Genomic DNA, 19976 nt, shown 5'->3' on the forward strand with positions numbered 1-19976 from the left:
TGCTTTGTTCAGGGACAGGTAAGCATAGGCAGCAGGGGCCTGTGGCCAGAGGTTTGGTTGAAATGCCCAAAGGCTGGACCTCCAGCTGCCAGACCCAGTGGTGAAACCTTCTGGGCAGTGAGAGATCACCACAGCCTGCTGCCAATGGCAATGAGGACCTTCGGATCACGTCCAAGGACAAATAATCTCCAAGTAAGCAATACAAATAGAGCAAAGAAATGAGTTGATCTGTTTCATCCCATCTGTAAATACACAGAATTACTCAGTTACTCTGTCAGGTAATCCTGCCCTGCATAGAATTAAGTTTGTTAGCCACTTTAGTAAAGCAGCATTAGCTAAAATGAGAGAGCATTATATTCCATTTATCAAGCTAATCTACCAGGCTAATACGATAATCTTGGAATGAGAATTTGTGGAAGATCTCTAGGAAGCTGGGTTTTACTTCCTTTCTTTTGCTCTTTTTCTTTTTTTCTTTCTTTTTTTTTTGGGGGGGGGAGGTGAAGGGTGGGGAGGGGGTGGGGGGAAGTTCTGGGATAAATATATGAAACATCCAAGTACTGAGAAATTATTGGAATAAAAAAGGATTAGTATACAACAATACAGCCCCATCTGTGGAATTAAGAAGAACTTTACGGTTTCAAAATGTGCATTTTGTTACTGTTACTCAGATGCTTTTTTATATTGCATTTCAGAATGTAGCCAGGGAAGATTAGAGAATTGTGCTAATAAAAAAAGAAAACTATGTGAGATTTTGTGAGTGCAGGAGAATAAAAGAGATGTGGATTAAGCACCCTCTTGCTTGTTCATGAAGGTCTCCACAGTGCCTGCTCTGCACTGCAATACCTGAGAAAGTTGCCAATACAGAATGCAAAGCCCAGATTTGGAGGTTGTTTTTTTTTCTTTATGGGGCTTGAGTCAGGTCTAGGTGATCAAGGGGCACAACATGGTCTGCAACAAAACACAAAGGCATTTTGAGTTCAATGAAATCTGGAGGGAACCACTTTCATGACAAAAGGCACCGTGGAGATACAGATACCTCCCTCATCAGGCTTTGCCACAAGCAGGCAAATACAGTGGCTCACTTTGCAAACCTCTTGGGTACTTCCTAACGTTTGTCTTATACTTTCTAAAAGCTGCAGCTATGGGTAGATTTCCTCTTGCTTAAGGTTTTCAGGAAGAGACACTTGCAATAGTCTATGTTTGCAGCTTGGGACTCGACCTAGAGGGCGTGAGAGCTGTAGAGGGCCTCCTCCTCCTGGGCATCTCCTTTTCCTCTGTGGAGCAACCCTTGACAGCCATCGTAACCTTCAAGACAGCTTTTGGTGGGCTAGAAACCACCTGGCTAAATCAATCCTTCCTTGAATAACTGAATGTGGGACCTAGCTGGGAGATAAAAATTGTATTGGCCTAAAAATTAGGTCTAAGACGGTTGACGCTTTTTTTTTTTTCTAGCTGGTACAGTGAAGTAAATACTCATGGAGGTTGATTTATCTGACCCGACTAGATAAGACAAATTGCCCTCTGGCGGAGCCTGTTCCTCTCCAGCAGAAAAAAAAGGAAAAAAAGTCTGGGGTGAGCAGCAGATGTTTTGTCTTGTCATCTCCTTACAGCTTTGTGGAGGTATCAGGATGTCTTCATTACGGTAAAACTCCATACCTACACTGCTGGTACACAGCTGACCACACGTACAGAAAGCCACTTTAGTAATGTTGTGCTTCGGTCAGACCACTTAGGCTAATATTTTCCTTTTTCGAATGAACATTTTCAATATAACTCATTGAGGACTGCCTGTAATGGGTTAGAGAGGCCTGTCTGTGCTGTCAGCACCTTGGAGTTTCAACCACAGTATAGCTGCGGGTGCTCTATACATGCAGCCTATAGCATTCATGAATGTAAAGAGTAGATGGATATTTGAAAATACTTATATTTTATTCACCAGTGGTATCTGGAAGTTGTTGAAAATTTTATTTTCATTAAACATGCAAGAACACTATGTACTGTGGTGTGATCTGAATGCATAATTTATTTTTTTTTATTATTATTTTTTTTTTATAAGGGTTATTTGCTTCCATTCCTTTCTAGAGTTTATTAAATCATATTTGTTTATACAACCAGACACATCTAAAGTAAGGATACAACATTTGCATTTTTTTTTCCAAAAGCAATACTAATCATGCACTTACAAAACTTTTTAAAAGACTTTCATCAGTCTTCATGAATCAGCTAAAATCTATGCTCTCCACAGAAAGAGGTCTATAAAGCATAAAATGTTAACACTTAATTTCTTGTATAATGTATTCAGCAGGTCAAAGTAATTACAATAAATGTGTATTGTCTGCCCAGATTTTTGCAGACAAAATCACTGATTCATGGCTGCTTTTAGGATTTCAAAGGTTGTTTGGTTGGGTTCCATACTCTCTGTCTCTCTGTTCATCTGAACTCTGTCACTTCTCCACTGCTTTCTTCTGCAATGAAATCCACCAGAAAATTTGTATTAGTTTTAATATAATTTCACTAGCATCACCCAATAACACACTGCTTCATACACCCCAAAAAGCCAGTTCAGATGTACAAGAGTTTTATCAAGTCAGTTTTTACTGAAGTTTACTTTAAATGAATATTTTCCCCATGGAGACAGCAGTTTATGAATATTTATATCACAGCATATAATTGCAGTTTAGTGTTAAATTCAAAATGAAGATACAGATATGCACCATAAAACTCTTCCTTCCACAAAGTCCACTGAAGTAGAAAATCATTTTGAAGCTAAGCAAGGCATGATGAAATAAAATCCCTTGACTGATGCTCTGGATTTTTAAACTTGCTTAAGTTTTATGTGACTTAGTCAAATAATTTCCACAGTTTACAAAATGATAACAACATAACTGAAAAATATTCTCATGTTTTGAAGTTATGCATATTTTTATCTACCTCTTTCTTTGCTTTTAACAAGCTTCTGTGTATATGAGGGAGAAGTTTTCACCAATATCCTATGATTTGTTATCGAGTATTTCAAGGGTCTTTTAATTTGTCAGGAAAACGTGTCACTACATGGCATTTCTGTTACAGTGCACTAGCATTTGTGACTGTATTGTTTTGTTTATGGGATGAACTGCTTTATGTAATCCATATGACAGCAGCAGCATCACTACTTTTCTGGTGCACAACTTCAAAAAAATTAAGAAGATGTTGATTACATTTTATTGACAGGACTTTTATTGAAATAAATTAGGAATTAAAATGGAAAGGAAGGGAGAAAAACTAGTATTTTCTTTGTTTTTCCCTTTTAAAAAGATAGAAAAAGACAGAGGAAAGTGAAAAAGCCAAGGACTGTGGGAAGGCAAAGAGTGTAGCTATTTATTTTCTGCTGGAAATACTGTATGTACTGCCATGAAGTGCTTGTGGAGTTTGCTTTTACAGACTCCAGCAGGTGAAAAAAGCAAACACCACGCTGATGTGCAGAACTAGAGGGGAGATGGGGAGCTTAGTCTGTGGCAAGCAGGTACCTAACTGTAAAGGGTCAGCCTCTGTTTTGGGAGGATGCCCTGGGCCAAAAACAGATGGATGTTTTGTCTCAGGATTGAGGATGGCACAGTCCCTTCTGCTCACTGTGTGCTGCGTCCTGGTGGGGTTGGGCAGCTGTGGGTGGGGAAGGCAGCACCCGGGACTTTCAGCTCGTGTCCTCCCAGGTTGTCACACCGCCGCTCAGTCAGCCGTGTGGCATGCTCTTGCTTGGCAAATGGACCCTTAAATCCAACATGACAGATGACATTTTCCATTTTCATACTTCTGAGCTCTGCTCCGTCTTTGCTGAACCTTCACTGATGCCCCGGACACAGGTTCGTCAAAGGTCTTTTGTGATGGCACCGAGGTTTTGCCACCAAGCTCTGGTGCCTGTAGGCCGCATCAGGAACAGCCAAGTTTAGCTGTGTTCATCCCATGTGCTGCATGATGGAGTGCATATATTCGGCATTGCCGTGCTGTAACACGCACTGTCACAGAATTAGAAGAGCAAGCATTTATTTTCTGGTGGTAACTTTCACAAGGAGATACTAGAAGAGGTGTGTGTGATGGGACAGAGATGTACAGTGCTGTTCAGAGCTGGCTGTGTGCCTGAAATTATCTCACTAACGCATCCCACTATAATGTGGTGATCGCAGGGGACGGGGATTATTTATAGCTGGCTGGTGGGGAGCCACAGAAATTGTTTTACATGTACAGGGAGAAGTACTCAGGCTGTTTCTGGATTCAAGACTTTCAAGGAACATGAAACAGAACTAATCATTTGGACATTAATGATTAAGGACAGACAAACGAGTCATTTTGAGGCAGTTGGTGTGATTTAGCAGATAAGGCAGTGGTCGTGTGCTCTCAGAGACAGAACCAAGCTGGAGAGCCTAAAGCCGCCCAGTCTCAGTTTATACTCCCAACCTCACCTCCTGCTTTCACCAACATGCTCCTGGAGGGAAAGCAATGTGAATGGAGGCTCAGCATGGACACCTGCCTAAATTTGAAGGAGAAAATGCCCAGAGCTACTGAATTGGCTGGAAACCTGCAGGAGGGGTGGCTGTGACAGGCAGCATCCCACTTCCATGCGACTGTGCATGCTCCCAGGCTGCTGGGATGGATGTGATGTGAAGAAGCAGGGACGTGTGTTCTGTCCACGCTCTCTGTTCTCATACCATGGAACAGAAAGGAAATGTAGATTTTGTCCCCCTGGCCCAATGTACCAAGGAGAGTCCACCTAATCACACGTGCAGCTTCCCCAGTGGCTAGTGAAGCACGGGGAGGGCCACTAGAGGGCTCATAAACTGCTGGCTGGAGACAGCATCTCCCACAGGTGGCCTCCTGTTGGGATTCAGTCATCGCCACAGCATGCACGTGTGTGATTTACCACGGCGCTTACTTCATTTACCACTACCAAGAGGAAACAACATCTGCAAAATATCTTCTCATGGGCTCCATATATCAGCGCATTCACTCAACGGTGCATCTCAGCACCATCAAGTCCTATTTGCAAACGCAGGACATTAATCATCAATGAAACTGACTCTCCAGAAGTTTAAAGCAATTATAAAAGGAGTGGATGAATTCCAAATTCCCACCTACGGGAGATTTCCAATTTTGTAATTGTTATTGCTTACATCTTACTGAAAAAAAAAAAAAAAAAAAAAAAAAAGTAGCAATATACTGAATACTTCAAAGTTAATATAACAGACAGATGTCACAGATTGAGATTATAGTTTATCTGTGTTGCTAGATTACTGAGTAAAAAGACAAGCTGTTGCTTTCATTGAAATTACTAATTCCTGCATTATTTTTTTAAAGTTGTATGTGACAATCTAGCCATCATTTTGGCTGAACTGGGTTCTGTCAGAAAATTGATTCATAAAAATAATTTTGAAGGAGCATTGCAAGTTCAACAAAATATTGGATAAAGTATAAGTTTGTCACAAGATTTCCTTATATCAAACATTTAATTTAGATACTGGTTATTAGCCCAGTGGCTCCAAAAGAACATCGCCCAGTGAATTACTACAACTGCAATAGCGTCTGCTTTTCTGTGATACTTCCTGGGCTCTCATCTGCTGAGTTTGTGAGATCAAACACAAAATAATGTGAAGTGATATACCTCTAAATGCTAAAAGGTCTCACATAAACAGGCTGTATGGCCTGATGTGCTCCTTTTAAAATATGGAGTTCACCTTTTCACCTTTTTTTTTTTTCCTCATTGTTAGGTACCCACTTACAAAACAAAGCATTGGTTAAGCATCACCAAATCATTGCTTAATTTTGAAGATGGGGTGCTTGTGCTTATTTTGATTTTAAATATAAAACAGTCAAATTTTTTTTTTTCCTAAATCTAGCTTTATTATGAAGATGGCACACAGTTAAATAATGTCAAGGAAACTGAGTTTACCAGCATAAGTAATGTGATCTAATATTGCAGCCCATAAAATAAAGTGAACAATGAGATGTGTGATGGCTTACATTTCACTTCTCGCTATAACATTTGTTGGCAGGCATAATATTTTTTATTAAATCAGCTGATGTAGTTGAATTAAATTAACACACTTTCAGACAAACAATTCCTACATCAGTCTAACAGAATTATATCAAAAATAAATGTTTCTAACCTTGGGATTTTGACACTTCTTTGTCAGAAGATGATGTGTGCTCAGGAGCCTCTTCAATTTTTGGAGATGGTGTAGCAAAAGTGTTACCTCTTTCTACAACTGTTGTTCATCCTATATTTTGGCACATCATAATTGAAACATTACTATGACAAGTATTTGCTGTAGCATTGATTTTTTGTCACTTAACGTCACTTGCACTAAGTATTAATTTAAAATAGATTTTTTTTACTCATTATGGATTATTTTTGTTTCACTAGCAGCAAAATATTAATTTTCTTGCTTATATCCTCAAAGGAGCTTGCAGTGGAATTTTATTTTTTTTTTTAAGTGGGAAAATTATTTTTGTTTATGAGAGTTAAGTTGATAGCCCCCAGTGAATTTCATTGTCCTTCCTTTTACGAAATATTTTATTTAAGTAGCGTGATCTAAAAATCTATGGCATAATATAACTTATTGTCAAAGATTCAGTAGTAAAAACTCTTGGATAAACTTCGGCACAGGCGAGGTGTGGAAGGTGCCTACATGTTAATCACAAGTTACTGTACAGGATCAGCATCCCAGCTCAGGACTTCTGTTCATGTAGCAAACGCAGGACCCTGATGTGATTTGCTGAGATCAGAGACCAGTAGGAACCTAAGCACAGTGTGAGGAATAATCACAGCCCATTCTGAGAGGATATATAAATAAATAAATGAAAAATCTCTGTGATTTCTCTCCAGGTCAGACAAAAATCGCTGAAGAACCTCACTGTTTACAGGCAGCTTTCTTGGTTTCAGGAGACAGAAACAGCCTCTACTGATGCTGCTCAGCATCCCGACGGGACCCTGATTCAGCCGTGACTCAGAAGGAAATGTGTCACAAAATGAGTCACCAGCATCGCCACCTCCAGCACCTCTGGTCTAGTAATTTAGGTCTCCCATCTGAGAGCTGACAGTCACCTCATCCTACTTGTGGGTCCTGGGAAGGTGGAAGCAGCAGATGCCATCATTAGGAGGCAAAAAAAAAACAGTGGAGATGGTTCAGCTACTGCTCTCAGTGTGACCTTTAAAGCCCTTTGTACTCGTCATTTTTGGTTTTGATAGGAATGGACAGCTGCTTAAGGTACGGTGTCAGCTTTCAAGAAATGAAAAGCTAGGATAGTATTTACATTACATTGGTGCCATTATCCTGATAAAGATCAATTGCGTTCATGAACACTGCATTACTTCAGACTATGGGTATCTAACTGTGATCCGCAGCTGGGGAAAAATTGGAAAATCATGTGTCCCTTTCTTTCGCCTTGCTTTTTAATCTATTAAAAATATTACTGCAAGGAAGAAAGAGTTCACTTACAAAGACAACTGGAAATGAAGAAGCCTGGGCTATCAAAGGAAACAGTGTCATTTCTGTCCCCCTATCCCTCCCCCAAAACAAAACAAAACAAAACTCTCTTTCGGAGAAGACCTAATGCAGTAAAACATCCCTCATTTTGTTTCCATTTCCTAAATAAGTATCTCTGACTTTGATAAAGGTTTTGAGTTTTAATGAAGGGCAGATTTCTGTCTCTGGGGGTCCGGGACAGCAGATGAGTTGCTCTGTATTAGCACTGTCTTCAGGATAAGTCTGAAAAAGGAACAGAGGTTGCGGGGCAGCCTAGGGAGGGAGAGATGTGTGGCTGTGGTGCAACCTTTGCCATACTCCTCTTAATTTAGAATAGGAAAAGAGGAAGAGAAATTGGGGGAAAAGGGAAGAAGAACTTTTACTCCTATGAGAGCGCCTTTCCAGTGGGAAAGAAACCATCTGCAAAAGCCGTTTCCTTCCTTACCTCCCTACTGTTGAAGCTATTCTCTCTAAGGTTAGGGGCGACTATCAGTGGCTCTCTCACCACTTATAATCCCATTAACTTGCCTGTTAGCAGGACCAATACATCACTTGCTTTTTCATCACCTGAGAGCCAGGACTCTTATTTGTTAGCCTTTGCTAATATGTTTAATAATCACCTTGCCTTCTTTAGTCTGGCTACTCAGAAAATACAAGAAAATTATACCCTGTCAAGGAGAAGATACTTCTCTAAAAGCTGACACTAGTAATAAAGTATTCTAAAACCTTTTTTCTTTTGCATCTTTTATCAAAAGTGGATCATATTCTCCTGAGCATCTTAAATCTCTTTGTCATCTGAAAGGCCACCAAGTCCATCCAGGGCACCAGAAAAATGAGATCCTGCCATAAGGTGCCATGGGGCCTTTGCCTTGTCACTTCATGCCACATCCTGGGTGCCACTGAGCAGAGACTGATGGTGTCTAAAAGAAGGCTGGGGTCAAAAAGCGTGATCAGAAGTGCTATTCTGACATCGGGCTTCCTTGCAGAGTTAAACCTCATGATTAAAAACACCTCCTGCAATCAAGGAGCTGCATTGTATGAGGCAGAATTTCTGAAACATCAGCAGTTCAGTGACGTGCGTTTATGAGACCTATCATCAACCAACAAGCATGTAAAGGTTTCTGATTTTCTAATTAAAAGGGTGAATTTATCTTGATTCTCCATATGCTAAGTGAGGTTGATTAGTGAAAGATATAAGGGATTAAAACTTCAGCTGATTATAATTAAGACTAAATTATTCATTGCAAATAAATTATCTGACAAGTTGGCCATTATCCTGCTCCCGAGCCAATCAAACCACAATCTAATGTTTTCAATTTTGTAACTATATTGTGAGATATTTCCAAGTTAACTACAGAGGACATTTTCAGAAGACAAACATAGATGTGTGTTGGTTGTCCATCAGTGTAAGATACATCTGGGAAAGTTGGATGGTCTTAAAAATTTTACTGTATATCTGAAAAAATATGTAGATACAACTTACATACCATCCATCACAACTCTCTTACAACTGTACTTTGTGTGTCTTGCTAAAAAATATTAGGATTAAAAGGAACTTATTTTCTATTAGAAGAGAGGCATTTACTGACATTTCTTTATCTTTCTTCAAAGGTGGGTCTGTAAGATAAGAAGAGTCTGGCTGGTAAGTGTGAGGGAACCAGGGCAGTTGCAGGTAGCAAGCTGGTGGTCAAAACCTTATGGCCTTTTCCAGGTTGTTCATGTAGTACAAAGCTTCAAAACCCCCTTTCCCTTTTGTAAAAGGACTGGCTGCCTTCACCAGGGAGCCAAGGCACAGGGGGCAGTGGCTCTTGGTGCCGATGAGCTGGGCTGCACGTTTCAAGCTGAGGTTACATCTGTGGTGCCAGGTGGTTAAAGGAGTATGTGAGTGTCACTGCAAGCCACAAACAGATTATCCTGAAACTTCGGATAAGTTTAGTGGCCACACTAAATGGCCACACTTATTGGACTGTACTTTTCAATTGGGTGGTGGTTGGGGCTTCTGGGGAGTTTTCAGGCTGTTGGTTTTTCTTTGGGAGGGGGGGTTGCATTTCAGAGTCATCAGATCAGAAAATCTGTTTGAATTCTTCATACTAGAGGGTGACTTGCATGACTGCTATCTGAATTTTCATCAGCTTCTTGAACAATTTTATGCGTTCAAACCAAAACATCTAGAGAAATGCATCTTTCAAGGAAAAAAAAAAAAAGTCATCTAGCCTGTTCATAATTAGAAACACATTTCACAGAAGCCAAACCTTTTATCTACCTTTTAAACATGAACACCGTATTTCTAGCTGGCTAAGAGGGTTATTAGAGTTTGAAGCTGAGGTGCACAAAGTTCATTGCCAGGAAAGGAGGTGTCATGTTATTGAGCTAAGTTGCAGCTATTTAGACCAGACCCCTCTGTTAAGGTTCTTCCACACAGAGGAAGGTCTAAGCAGTAGAAAATCCATGTAAAAGAGCCTACTGCAGTGGACTCAGTCTTTTCTGTCTTTTTTTCCAAGATAAAAGGTACAGGACACAACAGTGCCTGCAGCAGCAAGGCACAGCCACATCCCCAGCTGAAGATGCCCTGTAGCTGCCACATCATTGGCCTCAGAGGTGACCCTCTGTGATGCACCAAGGTTGGAAAGAGGCAGTTCCAGCCCAGATGGTGTTTCTGGGTGCAATGGGTGTGCTTTAATGGAGCTGAAGATACTCATGTACAATCCCTTCCCTACAAGAGCAGCAAAATAGCTTGTAAGTATCCTGTCATGCAAACAGAAACAGGAAAGGGGAGAAAAAGAAGTCAGTAATGACTTCAGTCTGAGAGTGGGGATGCTGAAGAGCGTGCATTAGCTGGAAAAAGCCTCTTTGTCTCAGGGAGATGGATAGAGGCAAGTGTAGACTGCAGATGTGTAACAACCAGGGACCACGAAACAAACAAAAAGGCCCAAACATGTATCCAGGACATCAAAGTGCTTGCCAAAAGCTGGGAAGAGGCTAAAAGGCAGGTATTGTGGGCAAAAATGCCCTTTTCCACTGATGGACCAAATGGAATTGAAGAAATTGTACTTCAAAGGTCAGAGAGAGAGAGTGGGGAGAGACAAAGGCAGAGATAGACACTGATGAGATGAAGAGAGTAACCAAGAAGGAAATACCAAAGGGAGGGTGAGGAGGTAGGAGGGGTGTCATGAACAATAAGAACTTACTGACCTAAATCCCAAAGAATGCTGAATGTGGTAGGGAAAGCAAGCAGAGATTTATATGCTGGATTTCTTATGTAGCTTAAAACAAAATTCAGTAGAAGGAATTTACTTCAGAATGAGGTTTCCTGTAGGATTTGGGTTCTGGATAACACCAGATGAACTAATAGGTTGGTTTCAGTGGTTATCACTAGTTCAGAGGTGTTCTCTACAGCTGTCCCAGAGCATCTCATATATAGGTAGAGGATCATGATATACACTGTGTATCTATAGGTCTATACAATCTATACTGGTATGTGGATAAAGGGAGTGAGTGGGAGGAACCTACAGCAGAGGCTGCAGGTTGCCTGGCCTAGAAGAGGCTCACAAGCATGTAGGTCAACGCTGGCCTCCAGCATGTAGCTATGCAGTAAATGTCCAGCAGGGACATTTGGCTTAGGTTATGATACTCCCATGGTATTTCATACAAGATCAGAATTTCCTTTCAGAAGGTAGATTTAAAATAATTTAATGCTGATTGCATTAATATGATTTATAAAGTATTGATGGATCAAAGACGTTTCTTTTTAAGGAGGTGAAGAGAAAGTCACTGCAGATAACTCTTCTGCAAAAGGAAACGGAAAATTATTATACAAATTATAAGCAAAGTAGAAATATCACTACAATAGAAATGAAGTAGGAAGGTGAATCTGTTATATTTGTATTGTTTTATGATATTTTTTGTTCCTTTCATGTGTGAAGAAAATCTCATTCTTCTGGCAATTTTGGTTTGGTGTAGCAATAGTGTTTCAATACTTCCACCACTGACATACAATAAGCAGGGTATATCCCCTCTGGAAAAGTCCCCGCTCTAAATAAATGTGCATTAGTACTTGAGAAGTAGTTAAGTTGGCATCTGAGTGCCAGTGTTGGTTACATCTGACAGACAAGAGACATCAGAATGTGTGCAAAACTACTTTGTTTTTAACTATTATTTTTATATGATGATTTAAGAGTGAGGATGCTTGCATGAAAATTATAATTGGGCATCTTTTTTTTTCTCATGAAACCCCAGTGAAAAAGAAAGTCATGCGATATGTAGTGGCAGGGATGACTGACGATCTTTTATTTTCATTCCAGGGGATGGATTTAGAAAGTAGGATCCACAAATGCTCTGTTTCTCTCTGGAGAGCCGTAACAGTACAGTATTCACACACACGACACACATGCATGTGACACAGCCCTTAAAACACAATTGTTAGTTATTTTCCTTGCTGTGGGTGGGTGAAGCCCCAGTGCTCATAAAATGTCTCTTATAAAGGAGAAGTGAAAGACTGTTTGCCCAGTTTAGAGAATACAAATGAGGAATTATTCTGAACTAATTCAATAGCTTTTCTTCTCCCCAAACTGCCATAAAACGCAAAATATTTGATAATATTGTAAAACAAAAATTATTGCTTGCACTTCTCCAGATGAATCTGTTCGAGTTACTGCTGCACTGTGCTTTTGACTGCCACTGGGAGTTTAACTATATGTTACAAATGATAAATTCTTTAATGCATTAGGTATAATTAAACTTATGAAAACGCTCAATGGTGAGCTTAGTAACATATGTTTTTAGCACTAGGGTTACTTCCTTCCCTCCAACATAATTTTCATCTACAGCACCAGGAAGATCTTCTACTGAAACTACCACTCAGCCGAGGCATGGAGGTCTCTTCACAGTAGACTTGAATTAAGATATTTATTTCCTGATAACTGGTGAAAATTTGGTCGACACGCATTTCTTTATTTACAACAGCAACAGATGGTGGAACAAAAAGTTGGGGATCACACAATAGCTCTACAAGTAATTAGCATCGATGATAATGACAATACCAATAGGAACATTGAAATGTGTCTCCCCAGATCCTGCTTATGGGCACCTACGGAAATCACCAGGGAGTACATAAAGCCACTTGCGAAGCATGAGCTCGCTGTGGAAGAGTTAAGCCAGCAGGGTTTCACTCTTGGTAAGTAGTGTTTCTGTTCCAGCTCAGAACTGGATGTTTTTGGCATTGACTGCCCTACGCTGCGCTTTCTTTTATTGCTGTAACGCTTCAACAACCAGAAGCGGTGGACACAGGAATTGCTTCCAGGCAGCCGAGATGGGTGATGGGGTGGCAAGACCCTCAACCACACCAGAGGAGAGGGGAACGCCATCCGTGCATCCCAAAGACCAGGTGTGTCAGCGGGAAAGCAGTGCGAATGCTGATGGGCCTGGTGCCACACTGCCCACAGGGCCTGCCATGGGCATTGCTGACAGCACAGGCCTGTGCCATGTGTCCTGGTCAGACATGAGGCCTCTCCACAGCTCATCCTCACCCAACACAGCGCAGCTTCATCCATGGTTCAGGGCAGCAGATTTACCCCTGTGCTGGGGTTTGGGAGGCACGGCTGTCATGGCTTTTAGCAAGTCACATCAGCTCTTCCTCATCCTCTCCTCCATTTGTGTCTCGTCTGTTGTGGCAGTGAGCATGAAGGACTGTCTCTTGAAACCTTGATCTCCAAAGCTCGTAACAGCTCTTCATGCCGCTGAATTGGAAATAAACATGACTTGTTACTAACGAAACAGACATAATGTAATCAGCATGAAGACAGAGGATGTTGTAACTACTATTTGCACTTTAATCGCTAACAACAATTTTGTGTTAAAAATTGTTTTTGTGCAGATGATTTGTCCAGCCCTGAACAATGCAGGGTCCTTCTGCAATCATTTTTAGAAATACACATTAGGATTGTGTGGTTTCATGTCTAGGATCTTCCTATTAGATTAAATATTGCAATTGAGAGCATATTTCCCTTTCTCTAATGCCAAAATAACATTTCATAACCAGGTCTATCATACAGTGCACAAAATAGAGACCTTCCTGTATTTTTTCCAGAGACCCTGAGAAGAAAATGTTCATAATTGTGCACAAACTTGCTTTCTAGTAAGCGCCTCCCAAATACATACAATGGGCTACCCATGAAGAGAGCAGGCAGTGTAAGGCAGGGTGCCCCTGGCTTTCATGGACCATCCCAGCACCTCACACCCCACTGGCGGGGCTCCCTGCAGACTCCAGACTCCCACCTTGGGCCATAAGTATTTCGTTGTCTCCTCTGACTTGCAGAAGAGCCACAGGAAGGGGTTAGTGTGGGTGCTGAATGTTTAGATAGCTGGGATAATGATTTTATCCATAGGACTTCAAATTTATCTGACTTAACATTAAAGGAAAAAAAAAAAAAAGTATAATATATTTGAGTACCAGATAGGCAAGGCTCCTGATGGTGTATCATTTCAGCTACCAGTGGGAATCAGTGTTACACCGCTGCTTGGTTATAAAGGAAACATGCATATCCCATGGACCTGCTGTGAACACGGGCTTGCTGGCACCATACCTGCAAAAAATGGCTCTGCAATGCTGGGAGCTGTCTCTGCGGGTCTGGCCCTGAGCCTAGCCCAGGCTCACACCTGCCTGAGGAAGAGCTGCAGGACAGGGGCTTCAACGCTTCCATCTGTGGCTGCCACAACCCGTAATTAAATAGGAAACATCTTGGAAGTGGAAATCGTAATTACAAGTTTTGCAGAATATGATCTGCATGTTTCAGGCCCCTACCAAAATCCGTGGGGCTCCCCGACAGGCAGGGCAGTCTGTTTGAGAAGGAGCCTCAGCAAGAGCGGGGTCAGCCTGTTGTACGAAAATAATTTAGCTGCTTACTGCAAGAATATGTGTCACTGTGTGCGTGATTCAAAAAGGACAGCGAGAAGAGGGAGAGAGAGGGAAGGAAGGAAGAAGGAAGGAAGGAAGCCTTATTTTGCCTCTCGGAAGCTATTGCCATTTTCTCCACCTGCTGGCCCAAGCAAAAAGCAGATCCTGAAGAGGAGTAGGGCAGAAACAGGAATCGTGGGTGCTGCTGGGGGTGCAGGGACATGGCAGCCACTCACTATACATGTACATGCAGTTCATCTTCTTTCTGCTGAGAGGCACGTCTGCCTGGGGGAGAAGCAGGTGGCCTCGGGCCGTCGGTCTCCCCATGCAGAACAGCTCCGTTGCCCTCAGAGGTAGGTAGCTCCTTAACAAAGAGCATGGGAAGTGATGAGCAGGATTCGTGGGGGAGAGATTTAAGTGTTTGAGGATGCAATGTTTACAGTTGAATTTGTGCACGACAAGCTTTCATATACAGCTTGGCCACTCTGTAAACAAAAGTTTGAATTTATGGCTGTGAAAGGACAGGATTAGGGAATCATGGGTGGTATCCAGGGCGTTGGGGGCAGTTTTGTGATAAAACAGCATCCTATCAGCTGCTGCAAAGCTGAGACCCAGGAAACCTCTGGATGGTTCAAGCTGACATGTGCGTGTAGTTACATCTCCAGCTGAGCAGTGTCATGAAGGCGAAGGGCACAAAAGTAGTCGCTGTTGCTCTGTTACAGAGATGTTACAGTCCATGATACAGTGGGTTTTGTGACTCAGCTAAGATCACACAGCCTTGACCCTGTGAAGGCAATGGGTGTTGGAGTTTCCCAGGCACACCAGGGATGCAAGACAGAATGAAAAGAAACTAATTTCAGTGTCCTGGCTGCAGATACAGATTAGTTTAGGTGCACTAAGTTCCCTCTCTCACCAGCTTAGTGACATGTCAGTGCTTGAGTTGTCTCGGGAGGTAAACAGCAGCTTTGGACTTAGGATCTGCGGATTCAGCCTGCATCACCAAACTCCTGCAAAGTGCTATGAACTGGCCCCACCTTGGCTGCCCAGGCAGCCGTGCTCCTCTGGATCTTCTGTTCTGCATGCTTGGCACCTTGCTTGAACAGGGACTGGGCCATGTTCCCTGCACTCTGCCCACTGGGACCATGACAAATAATTTCTTCACAGAGATGGTGATCAAGCATTGAAACAGGCTGCCCAGGGAAGTGGTGGAGTCCTCATCTCTGGAGGTATTTAACACGTGGTTGTGGCACCAAGGGACATAGTTTAGTGATGGGACTTGGTACATCAGGTTCATGGTTGGACTTGATGATCTTGTGAAGGCCTTCTCCAACCTAAATGATTGTATGATTATATGATACTGGAGTCCTCTGGCTGCTGGTGGGATGGCAGACTATGGTGATACATGTTATAACAAGCTAGGAGAGTGGCATGACATTGGAAGAAAAATCAGGCTAAAGGAAGTAGGTGTACGGAACCCAAGAACCACACCTAAACAGGCAGAAGTGAGAACCAGCACAAGCTTGAGTGGGCCAGGCTGTATATACACAGCCAGCTCGCTTCCAGTCCTTATACATAACAGGCCTTAATGTCCTGAAATCCAGCTAGGGGCTGCGTGAATTTGGTCAGCTTCTGAGTTACCTGCTGCTGGCTTGCAGTGACTCACCACGTGGGCAGCAAGACACCACTACTTTTTCTGGTGCAATTTTATCCTGACAAGCTGAATGCAAACCGCTGAGGTGCAAGCACATACATACTCACTTCTGACAGTTCTGCTGTGGAGGAGGCAACCTCTGGCAAAAAGAAGAAAACAGCTTTGTCCCATAATATTGTCATCTGCTGGAGCTAGGGTTCACTTGTGCTCATTAACACTAATTTAGGGGAGAACACCTTTTTGGAAATAGGCCCAACTGTCAAACATGAACCACTGTCAAAACACAAGAACGAGAAATCAGCACTTTCCAGATCCCCAAGCTCTGTTCCCTCGCCTAGCTGAGGCCTGTCATGAGTGAAAATAATTCTCCTTTTATCTTAGATATTGCAATTACTGCCCCTGGGCTGCTGGTTATATATTTACTGAACCTTTTTTACAAAGCCATTGTAATAGCTCTTACTTCCAAGATTAAAATTCACTTTTCATGATGACAGCCTTCAGTACGTAAGTTCACGTTCTCTATCAATAGGACTGAAGCATAACGGAGGGACTGTCCTATGTCACACATGCTCATATTAACTAAATAAGAGGATCACATGGAAAAGTCATGCCAAAAAAATCCCACCACACACAGAGAAAACAAAACACAAAACCCCCACCCCAAACAAAATACCATCTGTCTTCTAATATGGTTTAAGAGTTTCAAATGAGAAGCAGACCTTCTGACCAAGCAGCTCTCCAAGGACCACCAGCAAAAGGACTGCTGGCTGCACTCTTGAGAGAGGAGGTAGGAAGGGTTCCCCTGTCACCACTGCAGCATGTCCCGTCTCTCCAGAGATAATCTTGCTTGGGGATGTCAGTCAGCACCTTCTTGGGCACAGACTTCTGTTTCTTTAATACTTTCTTTCCTTTGGAAAACATATTTCCATCTGTAGTGTTTTTTGTTTGTTTGTTTGTTTGTTTGTTTGTTTTTCTCCTTAACAAGAAAATCAGGTATCTCTAATTCTTCATTTATCCTTTCATTTATCAGTACTCGGCAGACCTCTGAGTTGCTACACAGCAGCATGAAGCATCTTACTTTTGGAAAATCTTCCATTTCATCGCCTGTTTGAGGTCATAATATTTTACAGAACTGACAGATTTCATTTTGAACTTTGCACTTTATTTTGTCCTGATGGTCAAGTGTAATTAACACTGAAACAAACACTGAAGCGACCGCTGCAGAAGGCTGAGGTAGGGTTTCCTGACAGTGAAAATATGAGAGACTGAGATAAAGATACCTCTGCTCCCAATATTCCCTCCTGGAAACTACAAATCCAGCAGATGAGAGGCCATCTGTGTGGATAACTTGTGATGCATTTTAACACTAAAACAGTAACAGAGCTGCACTTCTAGGGCTTCCCTTGCCAGCAGCCATCCCTGGAAATCCCTGTAGGTGTGAAAGGATAGATAAGGACATTGCCATGGAAACAGCTGACCCTTCCCTTCCCTTCCCTTCCCTTCCCTTCCCTTCCCTTCCCTTCCCTTCCCTTCCCTTCCCTTCCCTTCCCTTCCCTTCCCTTCCCTTCCCTTCCCTTCCCTTCCCTTCCCTTCCCTTCCCTTCCCTTCCCTTCCCTTCCCTTCCCTTCCCTTCCCTTCCCTTCCCTTCCCTTCCCTTCCCTTCCCTTCCCTTCCCTTCCCTTCCCTAAATAAACTAGAAATTGGAGGCTAACTCGCAGAATTCAACCTAACCAACCAAATTCCCCTAAATCTGACTATTTTGTGCTCTATTTCAGTGGAATACTTAGGAATCAGGAGAATACAGTAAGAAAATGAGAGCTCTTTGTGTTTTTAACTCTTGAAAAAATGTTTTAACGTGCCTTGGTGGTGAGATCTCTACTATCAGATTTGGTGTAAGATACACTTTGACACACCTCTACCCTTGTGTTAAAGAAATATTTAAAAAACAAATAGCTATATTTATGAAAAAAAGAATCTGCCATGTTCTTCTAGGGCAAAGATTAATGCGTAGCTGTGCAGTAACCCTCCAGCCTTGCTCCAAAGAAAGCAAACTGACAGACTTTTGAACATCATGCAGCAAGAAAGACATCTGCGAGAAGCTGCTGCTCCCAATTCACAAGCGTTACACAGCTCTGAGTTCAGCAGAAACCAGAAACCTCTGCCTTCTTCAGAAGCAGAATTTCACTGTTTCAGCTTTTTTTTCAAATACACCCCGTAGTCAAAGGGCACTACCTGCTGGTTCCAGCTGTTTCTACCAAGGAGCTTAAACCCTATTTATGAAAAATAAAATAAAATAAAATAAAATAAAATAAAATAAAATAAAATAAAATAAAATAAAATAAAATAAAATAAAAATACAGCCTTTTTGCTATCACTGAAAAACTGCTACCCCTTGCTCTTGGCAATTGCTGTGTATTTGCTGTTCCTGAGGACTACTGTAGGTTGGAGAAGGAAAGACCTTTGGTGCACTCCAATGCACTTTGTGGTTGTACCTAAAAATGACTTACACAACTGGCTATTTGTCGTGTTTTGCCTCTGCTCACAACCGAGGACGGTGGTCTTATGATGGCTAATTTAACTCTACATTTTGGCAAAGCAAATAAAACACCCTAATGGTGTCCTCTGCATACTTTGGGTGATTCCTTTTCCTCCCACATCTGTGACTGCATCGTCCACCTCTATCAGTGATGCTGAATGGGGCCAAAGAGCATCTAAAACCTTCCTGGAGCAGGGGTGAAGTAAAAGTACAGAGGCTTGACAGGGAACGCTAAAGAGCCAGGGTAAGAAAGCATCTTGAGGTTCTGAGTACATTTGTCTCTCTTGATGCCCTCTTTCCAAATTTTTCGGGTGCTCCAGACAGATGCTGAATGTTTTTAACTCTCTCTGGGTCTTAGCAGGAGCAACAGCCAGCTGGAAATTTGAATGGCTAGGTGGGTGTCTGTGAAATAGGTCAAGAAAAAATAATAATAAATAAATAAAAACACAAAACCAGCCAACCAACCAGAAACACAAAAAAGAGACCATTAACTGGGATTAAAAATAACAAATGCATATTTGTAGACAAAGATTTAGACAAAGAGGTCAAATTGTACCATATGAGGCTCAAAATGGATTAGAAGTGTTCACACGTGATTAGCAGCCATTTAATTAAATGAGCTCAGAACACCTTAAATTAAGCAGGTGCAGCAATGAGAAATAGGCCTCACCATGGTATAAAAATGTATATTGAGCCACACTGAAAGTAGCAAATGTATGAACACAACACACATTTTCTTTTATCAGCTTCAGAGATTATTCTGAAGCATTAAAGTGCTAACAACATTCATTTTAAGAAAACAAGGAAGTCAACTACACGCTGACTACAGTCATCTTGACAATATCCCACAACTAAACACACAATTTTAGGCAGAAAGGCAGGTTAGTTTCATTAACAAAATTTAAATCACAATTTACACCCCCTGTGATTGCACATTGGCTATTATATTAAGCTAACCAGCCTAGGACATGAAAATCTTTTATTTATTTATTTATTTCCTGGCTCTGTCGAACCCCACAGGCTTCTTGTCGTCTAAATGCTAATTGATTTGCGTGTAAACTTCAATCTTGTGATGGGCACAGAGATCGGTCCACAGAGATGCAATGACAGCATCAGATGCTTTGTTTACTTACCACGGATTCTGTGGTACCTTAAGTCTTAAATGACTTTGAGGAAATACAAAAAAAAACAAAACAGCTTTGTGAAAAGACACCATAAAAGTGTAAAATTTAACCTAATGTAGTAAAATGCTTACAAATGGATGTAAAAGGGTTCATAAGACAAAAGAAAAGTTTATTCAGCAACAGTGAAGATGAGGAAGGTTCATTAACTTATTCAGTCTCAAAGAACTGCCTTTATATCGGGTCACGAGGTATAAAGAAATCCTTTTTTTTTTTTTTG

The sequence above is a fragment of the Anas platyrhynchos genome, chromosome 1 (genome assembly GCF_047663525.1).
Source record: "Anas platyrhynchos isolate ZD024472 breed Pekin duck chromosome 1, IASCAAS_PekinDuck_T2T, whole genome shotgun sequence".
Taxonomy (NCBI): Eukaryota; Metazoa; Chordata; class Aves; order Anseriformes; family Anatidae; genus Anas; species Anas platyrhynchos.